Raw genomic sequence first — 13,588 nt, forward strand, 5'->3', positions numbered from 1 at the left:
TTCTCAAAATACAATATTCCTTCATTTAACAAGTATTCATGGAGAGCCTACTTCTTGTTACTGACTATTCAAGGCAGGAGAAAAATCTCTGCCCCTGTGGATGTCATGAAAGGGAGTGACAGACAAATGAACAGATACATGATAAATAAGAAGTATGAAGAAAACTAAAGAGGATACAGAGTGATGGATTAAAGTAGTTATTTTGGTAGAAGTGATCGGGGAAGGCCTCTCTAAGAAAATAAATTTTGAACAAAGACCTGAATGCAGCTAAGGAATAAGCCATGTAGGAAAGCAATGTTCAAGTACAGAGAACAAACTTAGTATGTGATCAATGACAAGAGGCCAGTGTGACTAGAGCAAAGGGGAGAATAGTTGTAGATGAGGAACAGAAGAGGTAGTGAGAGTCCAGAGCTTGTATCAAGGTCCTGTAGGATGTCCTATGATATACTTCCAGCTATTTATTGAAGAAAAGGCCAGGTTCCTGGAAGGGAGGACTCTGTAATATGCTAGCAAATACATGCAGAAATGATTCTACTCTTCCTTCCCTCCAAAAGAGTTAAAGGGGAACACTCAAACATTTTGAGGTCTGTTGTATACAAGGTCCTAGGTAATACTGATACTTGATTGACTCCAAGTATGATGAACTCAAGAGAGTGAGGACATATAGAAACCAAATAATAAACAGATTCCTAGCCAAGATCCAATGGATCCATTGGCCCAACTACTGGACATTTCCCCAGTCTGCAAACATGTAACAGTGATAGACACACTTGATGGCTGATCTAACTGTCACATGGGGTCCTTGGTCTATAGAGTAAGAGCTTTTATAGTGGGGAAGTCCAAAAAGTCTCTGAAATTGCCTCTACTAAATGTAGTAAATCAAGTGGAATGGCAAAATTTAATGCCACTCTTAAAGCTCTAAAACAAGGATCAGCAATTTTTTTCTTAAGGAGCCAGACAGTAAGTATTTTAGGCCTATAAGCCATATAGTCTTTCTTACAACCATTCAACTCTGTAGCCACAGTACAAATGTAGCCATAGACAATTAGTAAACAAAAGGGCATGCTGTATACCAATAAAACTTTAAAAACAGGCATCTACCCCATGGGCTATAAGTTTGCCAACCCCTTATCTAAAGAATGCTGGTTATGTTCCCCATTACTTTTTCATTTAATTCATTAGTCTGGGTCTTATAGAAACCAGACAAATCCTAGAAGGTGATTATTCCCAAATCAACCAAAAAGTAGCCCATTACATCTGTCATGCCAGATGTAGTATCTCCCAGCCTCATGGTATATGGCCAATGATTTGGCAAATACATTATTTTCTATCCCTATTAAAAAAGAGGACCAGACAGTTCAGTCACATAGAACTGACAATGATATACATTAATAGTTTTGCTTCAAGACCGTGTGAACTCTCCTACCTCTATTATAATATAATCTGTACCATTTGGACATTCTGTAGAACATCTTACTGATCCATCATACATAACATAACTCAAAAGACTGGTATATACTATACAAAGATTCAGGGGCACACTGAATCAGTAAAATTTTAAGGTAGTCAGGGGCATGTCAAGACATCTCACCCGAAGTAAAGGACAATTATTGTACCTTGCACCTTCTACCACAAGAAAGGACCCACAACACCTGATAGGCCTTTCCAGGTTCTGGATGCACAGCACACATGCTCTGGCACATATATCAAGTGACACAAAAGCAGGAAAGGGCTCTGCACAAGTGGGGGCCAGAAAACCAACCCTGCTGTCTAGGCCATACAACTTCACCGACCCCATAGTATTAAAGGAATCAGTGTTTACTAAAGTACTAAAGGTATCAGTACTGGAAAACAATGTCAAGTGCAGTTGTGGCAAGCCCCAGTAGGATAATCACAACACAGATCGCTGGATAATAAAGCAAGATCATACCATCTATAGCAGAGAATTATAGACCTTTCGAGAAATAACTCCCGGTGTGCTACTGGATCCTGGTAGAGATAGCACACCTAAACACACGGCATGAAGTGAACATGTATCCAGAACTATGCAGCATGAGCTGGGTTCTAACAGACTCACCAGATTATTATGTCAAGTGGACCAAGGAACTATTCATCTTAAGATGGATGTGGTAAATGCAGAATCAAACACGAACAGAACAAGAAAGCAAACTGCTTAAGCAGAAAGTCCAAACTCCCAGGACTTCTACCACTATTGTGCTAGCATCCCTCCTTCAATTAACATGTATAGCTCTATGGGGGATCTCTTACAACCAGCTGATGGAGAAGGAAAAAGCCTGAGCTTGGCTTGTGAAGAGCTGGCTAGGTATGCAGGTATCAACTAAAAATGGATAGCAGCTGCAATTAAAACCTCACTCGGACAGCAGCTGCAATTAAAACCTCACTCAGGTGGCCTTGAAATTCAGTGGCAAGAAAAAATCCTCTCAACAGGCAAAGCTTTGGGAAATACAACTGGTCATCAACTTGGGTGGACAGAGAATGGACCTTAGGTTAGAATATATATGGATTCAAAGGCAATGGCAAAGGGCCTGGCTATGAGAGAAGAAAGATTAGAAGACTGAGGATGGAGGAATCTGGGATAGAGGTATGTGGATGGATACATGTAAGTGGGCAGAGAGTGTGAAGATCTTTGTATCACATGTTAACACCACCAGAGGACATCTACCATGAAGAAGAATCAAGCAACCAAGTAGACAAAATGACTCTGCCAGCTGACATCAGCCAGCCTTTGCCCAGCATTAGCACCCTGGGGACATGAACAGAGAGAACACAGTAGAGAGAAAACACGGCCCCAACAGCATGAGGTCCTACTTACCAAAGCTGATCCAGTTATTGTCAAAGCTCAGTATCTAGCCTAACAATAACAGAGACCAACTCTGAGCCCCTGAAACAGCCACATCCTTCAAGTAGACTAATCAACCATGTGGTGGCATGCTGATTACATCAGTTCCTTTCCATTCTAGATGAGTAATTCATTCTGACAGGAATAGAAACATTTGAGTTGGGTATGCCTCTCCTCAGAGGGAGTGTTGTTTCTATGGCACTGGATCCCACATATCACATCAGCCCAAAGGACCCATTTTACAGCAAAGGAGGTGACCAGGGATCCACTGGTCATATCACAAATCATACCACCCAAAAGCTACTAGTCCAATAGGGCACTGGAACAGCCTGCTGAAGGCATAGCTGAAGTGCCAGTTCAGAGACAGTAACTATAAAGATGGAGCACTATTCTCCAAGATGCAGTATATATTCTGAATTTGAAACCTTTATATGATGTCGTGTTCCCACAGGAAAAACACGAGTCTGAGAACAAAGCACAAAAGCTTAAGTGGTCCTGCTTATAATAACTCTCAATTTGTGCTTGCTACTCCTATAATTTCGGGGTCTAGACGGTTAGAAGTCTTCATCTCCGGGGCGCCTGGGTGGCACAGCGGTTAAGCGTCTGCCTTCGGCTCAGGGCGTGATCCTAGCGTTATGGGATCGAGCCCCACATCAGGCTCTTCCGCTATGAGCCTGCTTCTTCCTCTCCCACTCCCCCTGCTTGTGTTCCCTCTCTCACTGGCTGTCTCTATCTCTGTCGAATGAATAAATAAATAAAATCTTTAAAAAAAAAAAAAAGAAGTCTTCATCTCCAAAGGCAAAGATCTCCTCACCTGGGGATATAATAAGAGTCCCATTAAACAGTAACTACGAGTGCTATCTGGGCACTTTGGCTGCTTATAGCCAGTGGATAAAGACAAGAAGAGGAGTGACCATCTTTGGCAGAGGCAACTGATTCTAATCAGGAGGTAGGGCTGCTATTACACAATAGGTGCAGGAACAACATTTGTGATACACAGATCTCTTCATGGAGATCTCTTGGTACTCTTTTCACCAATTCTGAAAGCACACAAACAAGCATAGCAACCCTGGCCTAAGAAGGGTATGGTAACCAGTAGCCACCACGAGAGGCAGAAGACATTAGCTGAAGGTAAGAGGGTATTAGAATGGAGAATAGAGAAGAGATGCAGAGACTAAAGAAATGAGTATCAGTAGTAACCTGAAACGAGCCATAATAGTGGGAGCCATAAGTTCATCCCACTAACCTTCTAATTTTCCTCCCAACTGGAATGCCACAGGAGCTGCTCCCCAGATGTATATGAAAAAGTGGAGTCTAGTGGCACGGGAGTGGTCTGTGGTGGACATATTAATATGTCATCCAGAGCTCCCTTGTTCTAGCAGCTGGCAGTGCTGTGCTATCAGCAGAGAGCCTTCAGCCGACAGTATTTTCAGGGATCACCTCAGCTGCAGAGAACCAATTCACTCAATGTCATACCTTTCCCAGTGTGATCTAACAATACCTAAGGTAGAGATATAAAGGCCTGACCACTTTGGTCCAAAGCAGGACAACTCTGACAGTTCATTTTTGTTCCAGAACTCCCCACTGGGGCCAATAACACTGTCACTGGGCCAGCCCTGTAGCTCTATTTCTCCATAGGTCCAATCTTGCATCCTTACCCTGCCCCTTCACAGATATTCACCCCCAAGGGTACCTCCTAGTAAATATTCCTGCACATTAAACTCTGTCTCAAAGCCTGCTTTTCAGAGAACTCAACCTGCAACACTGCAGTAGTCGAGAGATAATGATAATTGTTCAGACAAAAGTGACAGCGGTGAAGGTGCTAAGGAATGATCAGGTTCATGACATTTTAAAGGATGTATTCATACAAATTGCTGGATTGGATGTGGGGAGAATTTTAAAAAGGAAATCATGATTACCCATGGAGGATTGCAGCCTGAACAACTGTGCGAATGGTGGGTGGTGTCATTTACCGAGATTGGAAAGAGATGGAAAGAGGGAGTAAGGAAACAAGTTCTGTTTTGCATATGAACCTGTTGTGGATGTCTATTCGATATATGGTAAGTGAAAACGTAGAACACATAATCAGAAAAATAATTTTGTATTACAGGGATGAAACTAGAGCTAGATGTAATTTTAGAGGTATTTAAAATCTCAAAACTAGATGACATCTAGGAAAGAGAAGAACATGTCAACAACATTCAGACAGACGGAGAAAAAGGATCCAACAAAAGAGACAAAGGAGGAGGGACCAGTAGAAGAAGGAGGAAAAATCAGGAGAACAGTGTCCTGGAAGCAAAGTACAGGTTTTATCCTCAAAGGCAACTGAATTATCGCAAGAGTTTAAGATAAATCAGCTACTACTCTCAATGGAATGAAAGCTCCAAAAAGGCAAAAAGCAAAACAAAACAAAACCTTTCTCCTTATAAAACCAAATAAATTCCAATAACTTGCTCTCTAATACTTAACCTTGCTGCAAAGGCATTTACAATAAGAAAGATAGCCAAGCTAACAGATTCTAAGACTTCCAAATGATCAAGTTACCCCAAAGGATTCTCGAAGATACCTATAAACAATTCCCAAAAAAATCTTTTAGAATTTCACAAACCTGATGAACTTATATCCTTACCTTCTATTCTACTACAGTAATTAAAAGCAAAAATTGCCCCAACAACAAAAACCTCAGAAGTAAGCACTATAGACTAAAATAGTATCATGTTAAGTTCAACTTTACATAATTGATTATTGTGTCAGTCTGTTAAACTGATTTCATATTTTTTACAAATGCTAGCAACTCTAAGGAAAACAGGCGGTTGTGGTCATTTCTATTAAAAATTAAGACATCAAGCCCTTCGACAGAAACATAAATCCATATTTAACATTGTTTCTTTGACAAAACTAAACTTTTATATTTTCTTATAGCATCTTTCCTAAAAATAGATTCAATGCAATGTGTTACAACCACCCACAAACTAAAAAAAACTGTAATATTTTCCTCTAGCCTAGGTAAAAAAAATAAGGCTCAGAGGATTTCAGAAAGAAGTAGCTCTGGGTCCTATGAAACCAACTAACCCATGGGTTCACAAGTACTACCTATAAAGTATTTTTCTCAAATTTACTGTGCATACCACTGCCAAACTAACCTAAAACACTGCTTTCTTTTAGTCAGAAACCTCCCGATGCAATTCCTAAGCTACCCTTTAAGGTTCTTATCTTACACTTCCTACCCAATTTCTTTTACCCACAAAAAAAACAGCCACACTACCATCAGCCTATTCAGTCTTCTCTTCACATCCATGCTACTTCCGTTTCCTTACCTGTGGCCAGGTAACTCATCCCACAAGGATACTCTTTCTCTTCCAACAATCTAAACACCTTTTTATATTTACTCAAAGCCCAGCTCAATTCCCATTTCCTTCTTGAAGAGTTCCTTCCCTACATGACCTCCCCTGATTTTTTCACTCTTAAACCCCTATAAGGCTTAAAAATTCAAATCTCAACACAGAACAATCAATATACTACTGTCATTTTTGTCATTTGTTTTATAACTTCTTAAGTTTCACTCTTCTCCACATTTAAATTGAAACCAAGGGTAGCATCTGTCATACACTTCTCTTGCTTTCCAACTGTGGTCAACAGAATAATGTTGAGCACCACAGATGCACAGAACGTCAAAACACTTGCTAGTTTGGGCCATGGCCAAATCCCCTGCAGAGGATCTTGAAAAATCAAGCCTTGATCCATACATCCAAAACCAAAAAGGCAGTACTACCACCCCACACTACAAAAATAAAGAACACGCATTCTCAATTTTGGAAAACTCAAAATTTTAATAAAAACCAAATATGAACCTTATGGAATTCTGGCACTGGAACTAAATGAATTTTATTTAGCTTCTCCTTTTAACCTCATTTGATTTGGTTTTCACGAAACTGTGTGTTTTATGGGGGATTAACAGCTGAACTACATTTAATGAGTATTGATTTTTTTCTTTAAAGCACTATAAACTGTTTCATTTTGTGTCAGACTGGGAAAGTGGAAAGGTAAGAAGATAAAGCACATTAAGACACTTAAATGCAACTAAGGCAAACTTTGCAAAAGTAAGTTTGAAGATTTTATTTGTTAGAGAGAGATCGAGCACGAGAGAGAGAGAGAGAGAGAATGAGAAGAGCGGGTGCACAAGTTGGGTGAGGGGCAGAGGGAGAAGGAGGCTCTCTGCTGAGCAGGGAGCCGGACGCGGGGCTCGATCCCAGGGCTCCGGGATCATGACCTGAGCCGAAGGCAGATGCTTCACTGACTGAGCCACCCAGGCGCCCCTATTTTAAAGTCAATTTTAACATTCAATATTAAAGGGGATGCCAGCTCTTTAAACTATGATAAAATTAGCCAATTAATCATATTAGAATTGTTTTGAGGATGATTAAATGGTGGTACTTTAGAATTTTATGAAATATTTTATATTCTCTTATGTAAAATCTCTCTTCAGAGTAGACTACATCTCACTTCCGACAGTAAAGTAATATCTGATTTCTATGCCCCAAAGAGAGAGGTAACAGAATGTTAAGGTATTTATTTTATACCAGTCTCAAAAGAACCACGGACTCATCTCTGTTCCACGTCACATCTGCAAAGCTAGAGGGGTGCCTGGGTGGCTCAGTAGGTTAAGTATCTGACTCTTGATTTCGGCTCAGGTGATGATCTCAGGGTCTTGGGATCAAGCCCCACTTCAGACTCTGTGCTGAGCATGGAGTCAGCTTGTCCCTCCCCTCTGCTCCACACCCTCCCCCCCCCCCCCCCCCGCTCATTCTCTCTCTAATGAGTAACATCTTTAAAAAAAATTTTTTTTAAGCTAGAATGGCCATTAAATATCATCTTACTCTAGTCCCTTCATCTCATTTTTATATATAAGAAACTGAAGCAATGAAATTTAAGTCTTGTCAAGGTATTAAACCACTATTCTGATCATGAGAGGCTATAGACTCCAGGAAACAATCTGAGTGTTTGGAGGGGGGAGGAATGGGCTAGCTCGGTGATGGGTATTAAGGACGGCACTATTGCATGGAGTACTGGGTGTTATATGCAAACAATGAATCATGGAACACTACATCAAAAACTAATGATGTACTGTAGGGTGACTAACATAATAAAATAAATAAATAAATAAACACACTAGTATCCTAACCAGAGATTTTTCCACTCTATTATAGTGTCTTTTAAAATTATACAAACACCATGAAAATTATCACCTGAAGTATCTAACAAAATCTTACATTAGCATTTCAAATCAAATTAAATATATTTACAAATTTACACGTTAAATATATTTACACACACTTAACGAATGCCTCCGGGATCAAATTAAGCAAATGGATCCAAAGAATCGCTCACTTAAAAAAAAAATTATTATAGATTTATTCATTTTAGAAAGAGAGCACAAGTGAGGGGGGGGGCAAAGGGAGAGGGAGAGCAAGAATCCCAAGCAGACTCCCTGCTAAGCACAGAGCCCACCACCCTAGCTGAAGTCAAGAGTTGGAAGCCCAGGCACCCTGGAATCATTCACTTTTTTGATTCATTATATCCTTAGTAAGCAAAGATGTATACTATACACATGATAAAGTTAACTACATTCTGTTATTACTGTTTTCATATTTCAATTCCAAGAAAAGAAAATAGCATCAGAAAAGTTAGCACAAATTTTTAAAATATCTTTTATATATAAACTTTTAAACTATGTACCACTCAACTCCTGAGCACACCAGGGACTCAGTATTTTACACTAATTACACACACACAGTCAACAAATGATCCCCAACTTAAAGACTTGCTCATTTCAAAAGTTCACTGCCAGGTTGGTTTGACTAGAGAATTCAGACTACAAAATACTTAAAATGTAAACCCATTACTCTTCAAGCAACCGCCTCAACCTCCACCATTCTAATGAGAGTGGTAGAAGCCTACTAAATCTTGGTGTAGATAAGGAGTTGATCAGCGCCTGTTCCAATCATTTATTGCTACATAATAACCACTCCAATAAATCAGTGGTTTTAAATAAGAATGATGATTACTTTGTTTACAATTCTGCTATTTGGGAAGGGCTCAGCAGGGAAATCTCATCTCTGTTCCATGTCACATCTGCTGAAGCAGTTCAACTTGGGGCCAGAAGACCTACTTTCAAGCTAACAAGTTGATGTTGACTGTAGGCTGAGTTCAGTCAGCTGAAAGCCTGGATTCTTCTATGGACTATGAAGCATAGCTGCTGGGTTCTAAGAGGGAGAATCAAAAGAAGGTCAAGCATATTGCCTTTTATGACCTAACCTTGGAAATCACATAAGCAACACTTGTGATACAGTTATAGGCCTGCCTATTCTCCCTTATTCAAGAAGGGAGCATGGGCCCTACCTCTCTATGGGAGGAATGTCAACATCATATTATAGGATAGCAGATCTGTAGCCATCCTGAAAAACACAACCTTCCACAATGCCTTTTTATAATTCTCTCCTACTGTAATCTCCTACCCTAAGAATTATTTCCTACTAGTCTCCTTTGAAGGCTTTTTCTCCCTGACCTATTCTCTTAAAATCCCCACACATCTGGTGTCTGAAATGAAGTACTGAGACTAGTGGTAGTGCTGAGAGAACACAGTTCTTTTCCTTTCACTCCCCCAACTAGGTTTTTAACTTAAACCATCTCTTTTAAGTACTTCAGATGACTTCTGCCCTAGTACTCAATAAACGTTTGCTGAATGAACGCATTTTCTCAAATACATTATAATTAATTAACTGGTAGCCAGGTTCCACACACAATTATCTAACAGCTAATATGGCTAAAACAAGTAGAATTTCAGCAACTAAAAGGAAATGGGGTGGTCCTCACTCATATATCTCATGTTCATTAATATATATTTAGCTAGTTAATTGAACAAGAGAGATCTCTTTTCAGTAACTGTTTAAATACTTCTGTAACTTAGTTTGAAAATCCAAGAAACATAAATGTATTTGTGTGCAAAAATGTGTTCTTGGCTATTTAAATTCTAATCTGGAGGTCAAACAACCGTTGTTACCATAGTCAAATTACCTGACCTCAAATACGATTATCAAGGCGCCTACATTTACAGGAAAGAAAACACTTAAATTCCTAAACCTGGCATTTCGGACCTCCACAATTAAACCCCAATTTATCTTACATGGAATTCCTCTTCTTCATGCATGCTATATTCCAACCAAAGTGGAACTCTTCCCTTGCCTCAAGGATCTACACTTACTTCCCTTTGTATCTTGGATTTTATTGTCTGCTTTATTCAAAAGTCCCTCCCCCCAGTTGCACAAACTCAAATCTAACAGATCCTTAATAGATCATTCAAATACCACTTCCTAATCCTTTCCCACTTCTAGAGGTAATCTTCCCATTCTCTCAACTCCTATAGTACTTTATCTTTGACACCATTTATAACTTTATTTCAAGTGTACACAGTTATATATCTTTATTCTTTCCCCATATTTAATAATAAGGGCAGGTTCTATACGTAACGCAACATTGTCCAAAGTACATTTCATGGAATTCACAAAATTAACCAGCAGTAGAAAATACAACAGTCTCATGGTCAACTAGTTTGGGAAATAAACTTCTCAGAACCTTTAATACACTAAGGTATGTTGTAACTCTCTAACAAAGTATGCCCATTTCCAAAACTTATTTGGCCTCTAAACCATTCTGGGTTTTTTGCAGCACATTTCATGGTATTACTATTTCTATGGCATGCCTTTGAGACATGCAGTCTCATTAATCTTGGCACCTTATCTTGAACTTAATAGGTATTCAACAAATATTTGTTGAATGAATGGCTAATTGACCGTGGTTAACAAAGAACTCTACCATAAAGGCAGCCTACCCAAAAAGAAGACTCCAAGAATGACAGGAGAGAAAAATAGCAAGTGAGAGGGGAGTACAATGTCCTTAGTAGTGCAGTAAGAGAAGAGAGGAATACTTTTGACAACAGAAGAATTTACTACTTTTTAGATGCAGGGAAAATAATCTAAACCACATAGGAATGCCTGTTTACAACGTCCATCCTGAGGTAATCATTCAGAATCACTGGAGATAGAACCTTTCAGAAAATTTGTCAACAACGGCTGAAACTATGAAGGTACTCTTGTCAATTTCCAGGATATACACTATCAAAGTAACTGAATCATCTATTACTAAAGCATTTCTGCCAACTGAAGAAATATCCTGGAGTTTGATTTTGTTGTATAAGGAGGTTTATGTTATAAAAGGAAGTCTCATAGGATCAACAATAAGATTTTAAAAGAAGTAGAGTCAACACTTATGAAATTTCATGGATTCGAAGCATAATTTTGTATTGATTTAACCTCTTTTTTCAAAGAGTAAATGAAAGCAGAATTCAACTTAATCATGCATTAAAACCAGGATGTATAAAAACAAAATATCCTGACTACATCCTGACCTCTGTTTCCTACAGTTCTCCAACTGTGACTAAGAAAGGGAAGAGAAAAAGACACTCCCTGACATGTCCTACAATCTAGATCCTACGGTAGTAACAACAGGAAATGGCAGCGATGACTGAGGTTTGTTTTTTGTTTTCCTCCTCACTCTAAAGCAAAGACCAACTTTTCACTTAGGGATGAAACCTAATCCAAGAATAGAGTCTAGGTTGAAAAGATAAATACACTTCTTAATTGTAACTATTAACATTTAATTATAACTTTTACCATAATAGGCTTTTAATTTTGATGAAGCAACAAGAGAAGGTCACATGAATTAAGATCTATAAGCATGTTTAAGGTCGCCCTGTAAACCCTTTGGCCACAGGACTGGTCTGTCTCTCATCCCTGATCAGTTAAGTGAATACTACCAGCTATACATAATAACAAGCCACTCAGCTAAGTTAAACCCTAATTTGGTTCAACTACTTTATTAGATAGCATGACCCTAGAAAGCAAATATATATTTATTTCTTAAAAAAATAATAAAATAAACAAAATATATATGTATATATACATATGTATATGTATGTATATGTATTTATCTCCTCCCCTTTACCCTGGGGAGAAGCGGGGGGGGGGGGTTGGGGGGGGGGGCAGAAATCAAATTTCAATAAAGTTAGGTGGACTCATGTGGTCAAACATTTAAAGAAAAACAGACATAATATAGTCTGAGATACAGCTGGGAATGTCAAGCAGGATTTATTAAGTCACAGGTTAATGCCTTATGACCAGTGTAAGAAAATATTCAGTTTTCTATTAATAGCTGGCTAGTCACGTATTTCATTTAGCAAATTAAAGATCTGAACTTCATAAACAGTTTTCTACCATTATAAGATCTGAAAGATAAAACAAGGAATTACAGAACTATGTAGTGTCTTGCCCAGAAACACACAGTAAAAGCTTTTAACAAAAGAGTGTCTCCCTGCTCCTGCACCAATCAATAAACAGATGGGACAATTTTGGAATTAGAAAAAGTTAATGCAGTATACCTCCCAACACCACATCTGAGAGCATACAATTAATATTTCCAAATTCTTTCTTGTAATTATAATCCTTCACTCACAAATTACTACTTATTAGTTACTATAACAATGGTATATGCTACTCCTCTCAACAAAAGCATTATCTATCCAAGAGCTGACGGGAACCCAAAATACAGTAACAGTAATAAATGAAAAGTTCCCAATTGTTGTAAAAACTGTGGCATTCAAATTTTAAGCCAAAAAAAACTGGTGACTCTTAAGCAGAAAAAGAATCCAATCTTTACTTGTGGAGAAATTCTCTATTGTCAACCGTAGTCTTCTCACTTTTGCTATTCAATTTGAAACACAAGCACACACAAAAAGGGTCTTTGCTTCCTTTTTCTTCACCTCTCTGTTTTCATTTCTTTCACAAAAAGAGATCTTTCATATATTTCATTGTTTGGTGGTTCAGTTAGAACTGTCCTATTTATCTCAAACATCACAGCTTCTTCTTACATTGAATTTTACTAAATTAAATTTTAAGTTTTAGAGAGTGAAAACGCTCAAGGAAACAAGTTTGAATATTCATTGTCTCAGGCGCTAAGGATTCTCTAGCTTGCCGTTAGGTGGTTTTAATATACATTTAAATTCCTTGAGACCCGAACATAAATGTTAATTTCCAGTTTCGCCTCCCCCTTCAGTCTGAAGCGCTAAGTAGGCCTTTATTGTCCTAAAACACACTTCGGCCTTTACGAATGTAAAGGAAAACTGACAGGCACCTGAGTGCCACTTGTAACGTTTACTAACGGAATAATTTTAATTACTCAACAGCAAGAAGCCCCCAGTCGTCTCAATCTCAGGTGGTCCCCTTAGAATATTACGCGAGGATCCAAGCGACAAGACGGGGTTCGCCCAACCTGGGGCTGCTGGCTCCTCTCTCCGCGCCCTGAGTCAGCCTTTCCCACTTCTCATCCCGAGTACATCTTCCAACCCCTAAAGCTCCGAGACTCCCCTCCAGCCCTGCGGACAAAACCAACCCTCCTCCTTTCGGACTCCAGGTTCCCTTCCCTGCCCATCTCCCCACCCGGGTCCCCAAGCCACCCCTCCCCCATTTCACGCTCCGCCCGCGCCGCCGCCGGAGCCGCCACCCCACCCCTCGCCTTTCGCACCTTTCCTCTCTGGACTGTGTCCGCTCCGCCGCCCGCCCACCTCGCTGCCCGCACCCCCGGCCTGCCACTCTCCCAAGAGCCGCCGGGACTCAC

The 13,588-nt window shown here is 39.4% G+C and overlaps 1 protein-coding gene across 1 annotated transcript in view; it reads right to left on the minus strand.

Moving 5' to 3' along the window:
• The window catches only part of EXOC5 (exocyst complex component 5), a 57,337-nt gene that overhangs the window by 43,480 nt on the left and 269 nt on the right, over window positions 1–13,588 (minus strand). The window lies entirely within an intron of this gene.

Source organism: Ursus arctos, unplaced genomic scaffold, assembly GCF_023065955.2.
Source record: "Ursus arctos isolate Adak ecotype North America unplaced genomic scaffold, UrsArc2.0 scaffold_25, whole genome shotgun sequence".
Taxonomy (NCBI): Eukaryota; Metazoa; Chordata; class Mammalia; order Carnivora; family Ursidae; genus Ursus; species Ursus arctos.